This window comes from Nanorana parkeri, unplaced genomic scaffold (genome assembly GCF_000935625.1).
Source record: "Nanorana parkeri isolate BGI_ZX_2015 unplaced genomic scaffold, ASM93562v1 scaffold349, whole genome shotgun sequence".
Classification (NCBI taxonomy): domain Eukaryota; kingdom Metazoa; phylum Chordata; class Amphibia; order Anura; family Dicroglossidae; genus Nanorana; species Nanorana parkeri.
In genome coordinates, this window is record NW_017306617.1 from 442,643 (window position 1) to 449,646 (window position 7,004).

General features: G+C 39.9%; 1 protein-coding gene across 2 annotated transcripts in view; it reads right to left on the bottom strand.

The window, feature by feature from the left end:
- Positions 1-7,004, bottom strand: part of THOC2 (THO complex 2) — a 132,702-nt gene that overhangs the window by 17,393 nt on the left and 108,305 nt on the right. The window lies entirely within an intron of this gene.

Genomic DNA, 7,004 nt, shown 5'->3' on the forward strand with positions numbered 1-7,004 from the left:
AAAAATTGCCACAAACTCATTTTTTTTGGGAAAGCTTTTTTTTTTTTTTTTTTTTTTAACCACCACACAATTTCTGCATCTCTGTAATCTGGGTGAACTAAACACAGAATTCAGAACAAACTTTACTTACAAAAAAGGTATGGACGTTATATTTCTTTTCCCTTTTTACATGAAAAGCATGTACAGATTATCCTTTACTTCACATCTCCTTTCCTTCTTTACCATCTGAAGGAAAGTTGTAGCTAGAGAAACACGAGGACAATCTAAAGGAAATTGTACCATCAGATTGTATGGTCAGTTTTAGATCAGCCAGAGAAATTTCAGAAGGGCTTACAGGCATGATCACCAATAAATGATCAGGTAGACTCATGTTTATGTTTGCAGATATCTTTAGGTAAAGTAATATTAAACACTTACACTTTTTTTTTTTCTATAATTAAATGCAACAACTGAATTCAAAATCCAAAGAAAACAAGAGTTATAGGAGGTCCAGAATTCAAATTGTCCGGGTATCCTGATTGGTTACCAAAAATGTATTCGGGTGCTCAGTTTTATAGTAAATACTTCAAATAATGTTACTTTTGGGATATAGCAAAAGGGTTGGGGGGCAGTTTTCCTACTGTATAACTGGAAAGTTTTGCGACTCGAGTCCTATAGAACTCATGGCCAAACCTCTTTCCAAGACAGCTCTGGGAACACATTTCCCATACATCAGTTCATCACCTGCGCCCACGATCATGTCGTTTATGGCCTGATATGCCCCTGTAACCTTCTATATATAGGCCGCACCATCCGCCCCTTACGTAAATGCCTAGGGGAGCACAGAAGATACATTGAAAAAAGGCAATACTGAACACAGTGTCCCACGCCACTTCCTTTGCAAACACCAGAAAAATATTAAATTCCTACAAGTGTTTGTCATCTAGCAGATCCCAGATCCCAGGAAACTTATTGGATTTAGAAGCTCAACACACTTTCTCCCCATGGCCTCAATGAGGAACTTGAAATCAGCACCATAATATGATATAGTACTCCTTACTTAACCCTCCATGATCATTCACCCCAAACAATTTATTTCAGCTCATAGCCCATTCTCTCATGACCAGTATTCAGTTCAGGTCAATACACACTATTCACACAGTCCCGCTTCTGAACATACCCCGTATCGCAAATGCGCCATAACCACGCCCCCCGCCCCTTCGTTTAAAATCTCCCGCCAGATCCCTCACCCTCACCCTGGCTTGACAAGGAAGACAGTCTTCGAACCGCGTTGCCACGACAACAGGAACTTTCGCCCCGCGTCTGGGACGCCCGGGCCACCATCCTCGGGCGGACCAGCACTTGCGGCGCCTGCACCACGACAAGAAAGCAAAACTTCCGCCGCACATCTCTCAGACATCACCACTTCCCAGAAGGAACACAATCAGCGTCTCCCCATCCACCAACGCACTGGACATCCTCACCCCTGGCACCAGCGGATAAGACCGCCACCTCTCCAGCCCCACGCCGCTGCCTACCAGCACGCTGACACGGTCAGCAAGCCGCAATACTTCAATCAGCACAGAAGAAACCGCAAGACGACCTCCAATCAACCCTGTCCTGCACAGATCCCGACGTCGATGACAGCACATCCATGAAAACCTAATGGTGAGTTACTACACGTTTTACACATGGTACCAACACCCATGTTTTAACTGTTATCTCTTTCTCCTTTACTCCTTTGACACCCAACTGAGGATTTTCTCACATACATCCTGTATACCTCAAGCCATTCTGGCCTCAACACCCCACAAACTTTGAATTCAATTGGTAGTAGCGCTTTAGACTTTTGTTTTTGCTCTGTTTCCTACTGAACACAGATGGTATCTAGAATCGCTTACAGACATCACTTATTTGACAGGAGTTATATAAATGTATGCTTACCATTCTATCTTACTGCTAAGTACATATTAACAATTGCAATGTAAAAACCGAGGCACAAACTAATATTTTACACCCCAAAAAAGGATGATACTTTGAGCAGCAAATCCCAGACTTTTTATTTGTGATTCATTGGTCCACCCACTACTACAGTAATAATGAACATAGAGCTGTACTTTAAACAATATATACACTTTCCTTTTTTAATTGCAATCTCTAATGCAACCTCTGTTGCAAATGCAGGACAAATGTGCAGGAATACAAATCTGCAAAATGATTATTAGACCTAGACATATAGGCCAGAGATATGTACATTAAACCACTGAGGTCTTTGACATTGTCTATGGCTAAGCTTGCAGTTGGGTGGGGAAGGAACCTTTTAGTGACTTTCTACAGTGGTTATTCTTCAATGCAGTTTCTGCGTCTCTGTGAAGACTCTGGATTCTAAGTCATTTAATTCTAAAGTCAAATGGACACCGAAATCTTATTAGTAGAGTGCTCAATTGCGCGAGTGAGGTTAATCCTGAGCTGGGCAGAATTCTAGGCCCTGTAAAACACTCTGGGCCTTGAATCCAATGGGCACCAAAGGTGAAAAAGATCGGAAACTTTAGAAAGGCACAGTCTGCATTTTGGCAGTATTATTCGTTTACACAAACGTTTAGAATCTGGTAGGTTTACTTCTGCAGCCTTAACAGTTTGCACATTGTTAGTCTGAAAACATATGCATCAATTTATTGGTAAGCCTTTTTACAAAGGCTATATTATTAAGAATGCATAGGGGAACCACATTACTTCCTAGTGTTCCAATGGATTTAAATAAATGCTAAAATGTGACTCCAGAAAAATAAAGATGAGTGTTTTGACACGTGAGGTAGGACATTAAACTGAGGGGAAGAACATTTTTTTTTTAAATACTGGCTTCTTGCATAAACCTGGTTCCTTCAGGCTATCATACCACTCCTTGCATTGAAATACATTGCTTTCAGTTTATTTCATTTTAAAAGCTTAATTTCACTCCTCAAAAATGTATTATTTTTCTGTTCCTGAAGTCAAATACCACAAAAAAACAAAAACAACAGGCATTCCCCCAAGTGTTTCAACTAAAAGGGTTATCATCTTTTTGATTTTTTTCAGCTATGGGAATAATCAAAATCCTGCTCCTTTTATCCATTGACACTTGAGTCTACAAAGTCTCTCCTGAGAGACCATCAAAAGGAGGCCTTATTCCTCCATTTTCTTTTTATGTTAAACCAGCTGGACCAACTCCAACTCCTCTGTGGTGATTTATGCAAAGAACTTCCTGAGGGGAGATCTGAAATCAGTGCATGCACCCATGACTGAAGCATTCATTATGAGGAGCTTACTCCTTTCCAAAACTAATGCTGCATAGTTATGTGTATTAAAGTGACACGAAACTCAGGGGTAAAGCTTAAAAATGAGGGCTGAGGAAATTAACGATTCATTTCTCGATTTATCGTTAAAATTTTGATCGATTAAAATTATTTTGATCTAAAATGAAAACGCACCTCTCCGCCGGCTACCAGGTCTTACAGGAGTCCCGGTGACGTCACGGACATAGACGTAACCGGACTCCTCCCCCCTTCCCCAAGTGGCTCCGTCGGCTAACGAAGGAAAGGGGTCCGGTGACGCTGATGTCTGTGACGTCACCGAACTCCTCCCCCCCTTCCCTTCGTTAGGTTTTGAACGTATAGTAATCTATGACAGGAATGGGAACTAAGGCTGTTTATCTCAACCTCATTGATTTAAAGAAAAAAGCCAACATAGTGTCACAACTACCGGGTAATATAATTGCTACAGTTCTGTTTTGTTCAATAACTTTGTACTTATTATGCACTTTTTATCGCACTGGTGAGATATTGTGATCTAGGTGCTTATAATTCTGTGTCAAGGCAAAACGGAATGGAAATTAGTCTTTAGTGTATACAACAGCATTGTTCCTATTGAAAGTTGGTTTGTATTAAAAAAAAATATTTTCCTGCAACTGCACTTCTTATTTATAAATGGCTTCTTCAGCACATTTACCCTTCACCTAAAAAATTCTCTGCACAAAAGTTATTAAAATGTCTTTCATGCAGAAAGGTTAGGTCCTTCATTATGAGGTTTGGGCCGGTGTTCTATTGATAGTCCCAACTCCCAAAGTTCTTCTGCACGAGCGCCAGCCGCGGCATTGCCCTATACACATAGACCACAGCAATAAAGTAATAAAATTAACTAGGATCATAGTAATCCAGCACGTTATTTATCTCAGGTGCCCCACTCAATATGGCCGCCGCTTGAGTGGGACAACTCAGATTAGTGTGATCCTAGTTGATTTTATTACTTCATTGCTGTGCTGTATGTGTATAGACCAATGTAGTTGGATCTGTATGTGCGTTATAATTAATTGAAATTAATCGATTAAAATTTTCGTGTTCGATTAATCTAAATTTTTTTAAATCAGTAACAGCCCTATTAAAAATGCATTAGTACCTTATCAAAAATAGTACCTATTAACAAAAATGTATCTTATTTGTGTATCATTCGCCTGTAGATCCTCATATAATTTCTGAATTCATGCTGACACTGTCCTTCCTTCTGGAGGGTGGCTACTTTTGTTCCCCATGGTCCCTGTGTGTGTTGTAAAGTAGCCACCTACTTTACAACACACAACACTAACACTGTGATAGATTATATATTAGACACAAAGTAATCCAGACACCCTCCAAAAAGTTAGTGGACTTTTTAAAACTTTTTAAAGGAAAGCAAATCACAGGAGGCACTTGTGATTTAGTGCAAGTGTTGAAGGACTTCAGTGGGCAAATGCAGCATGCTTTTGACATCAGTTTGGGAAACTTCTGGCATCATTCAAAACTCATTACAGGTGCATTTGACCTGCTCCAAACTGCTTTTTCATTCCCGTAGACTTGTATTGAAGGAGAAGCAATTATAAAGTGAACAAACTGAAGAGAGAACCTAAAAAGTGACACCAAACTCAGGAGTTAAATCCTAAAAATGCATTCAGGTATCGGACACTGGTGCCAACACTGTCCTCACTTCTGGAGGGTGGCTACTTTTGTTTCCCACTGTCCCTGGTGTCCATTGTAAAGTAGCCAACGCTCCAAACTCGCTCCAGCAATGGACTACAATCTCACATTTAGCTTTCTAAATGTAAAGAACAGTGTTAGCACAATTCAGAGATGAAAAGCAGCTGGCTGAAGAGAAGGGCGTATGATGTCACATTGCAGATCTATTTTCATGCAGAGTCTGCTGCACCTGCTTGGAGCATTCCACCTGCTGGTATTAAGTGGTATGTACAAAAAAGGTTTTCCCTGTAGATCAGTTTTAAAGCAAATGTTTAGAGGATTTCTTAGTATCCTGTTTAGTAGCACAATCGTTTAAATATATTTTTTATTTTGTCTGAATAGGTTAATGGAAAATACACAGATATTTTGTTTTGGAAAGAAGGGATAGCAATGCCAAAAGGATTTTGTTCCAACTTTTGTCACTATTGGGGGGCTTTTCCTTCCAATCAAGAAGTGATTAGAATTCTTTCCAATAAGGACACAGACAAAAACAAGAGCAGAACAGAACATAGCATTTAAAGACGACTACTGGTTAACCTTTTTATCCCATAGTTCTTTTTAGGGTCATGGTAGGACATATACTAATCTCCTCCCGTGACCCAAAGCTCAGTATATAGCGGGCTATTGCCCACTATATATTAAGAGGGGCGCACCTGGGTCGTATCCCAACAATACTGTCGAGATCCATCCAGCTGGCTGATTGACAGCTGGCTCTCCCAATCTAGAGGCAGCTGCACCTGCCCCCTCACTGTCTGTTCCTCCAGTCAGCGCTGGAGAAATCGGAGAAAGGAATCCCTGTGGGGTACGGTGACTGACCGTCCCCCGCTATCTGCAGGGAGATAAGGAAGTGAGCCAGCGGAGGTATGTGTTCGCTCACTTCCCGATCTATAGAGTCGAAGTGTGACAGTTTCATTGTCACACGTCGGCTCTAACTGTGGGGATGAGTGTAAATCACTAACCTCATAGCTCTCCTTTAAGCATTGAACAGCACTCACCAGTAATGAATAATGAAATGAAATGAAAAAAAAAACAACTGCTGCGTGTAGGGGGAAACAATGTAGTTGTTACGGCAATCACTAGGTGAATAGTTCAAACAATCTCAATCTCAAATATTGTTTGAATAGTTCAAACAATAGAGCAGGCCAGTGGCTGCACTGTGTGCACAGTAAGCAATATAGTCTATGTATATGACAAATGAACTGTACGTCTGAGAGATAACCGAAACCCGCAACAATCCTCTTCGAAGGTAGTAAGGGAAAATAGTCTCAGATCCAACAGTAAGCAAAGTGTGGATCTTCTGTAGCAAGTGCCCAGGTTGCAGCTTACTCATGGCCAGCGAGTCAGTGAAGTGCCAAAATGATGAACAGAGATCAGCTGTTAGAAACTGCTATTAAAATCACCATGCCACATGTGTGCTATTAAAATCACCATGCCACATGTGTGAATATAGAACATTTAGATATAAACAAATAATAACCTGTCTATCTTCAGTTTTAAAAATCCTATTGATTGTCTCTTTGGTTCAATAAAAATTATAAAAATGTGACTGTAATGTGATAATTGTAGAAATTGATATAAATTCATAAAATCCGGTTTGAAGATGATAAATGTTTCTATGTATATGAAAAGATGTTTACATCTGTGTAGCAATACAAAAAGGTCAAAGTATTAAATACTTGACAACGATAAAATTATTATATAAATGTTCATTAACCCTTTCGCTGCCAAGCCCTCCGGAACATTTTTCAAATCAGCTGGCCAAGCCATTTTTGAATTTTCTGCAATTTTTTCCTATTGATTTGATTTTCAACTGCTGCGTTGCTAGCGTTTGTAAAAGACCCCCCAAACCATATATTTTCTGAAAGCGCAGGCCCGGTAGAATAAAAAGATGGTGATACTAAATTTGTAGGCCCTGCGATAATTGCGCAAATGTTTCTCAAATTAATATTAAACCGATAAAAATACACAATTCAATTGTTAAAACACACCAAAATCAGTATC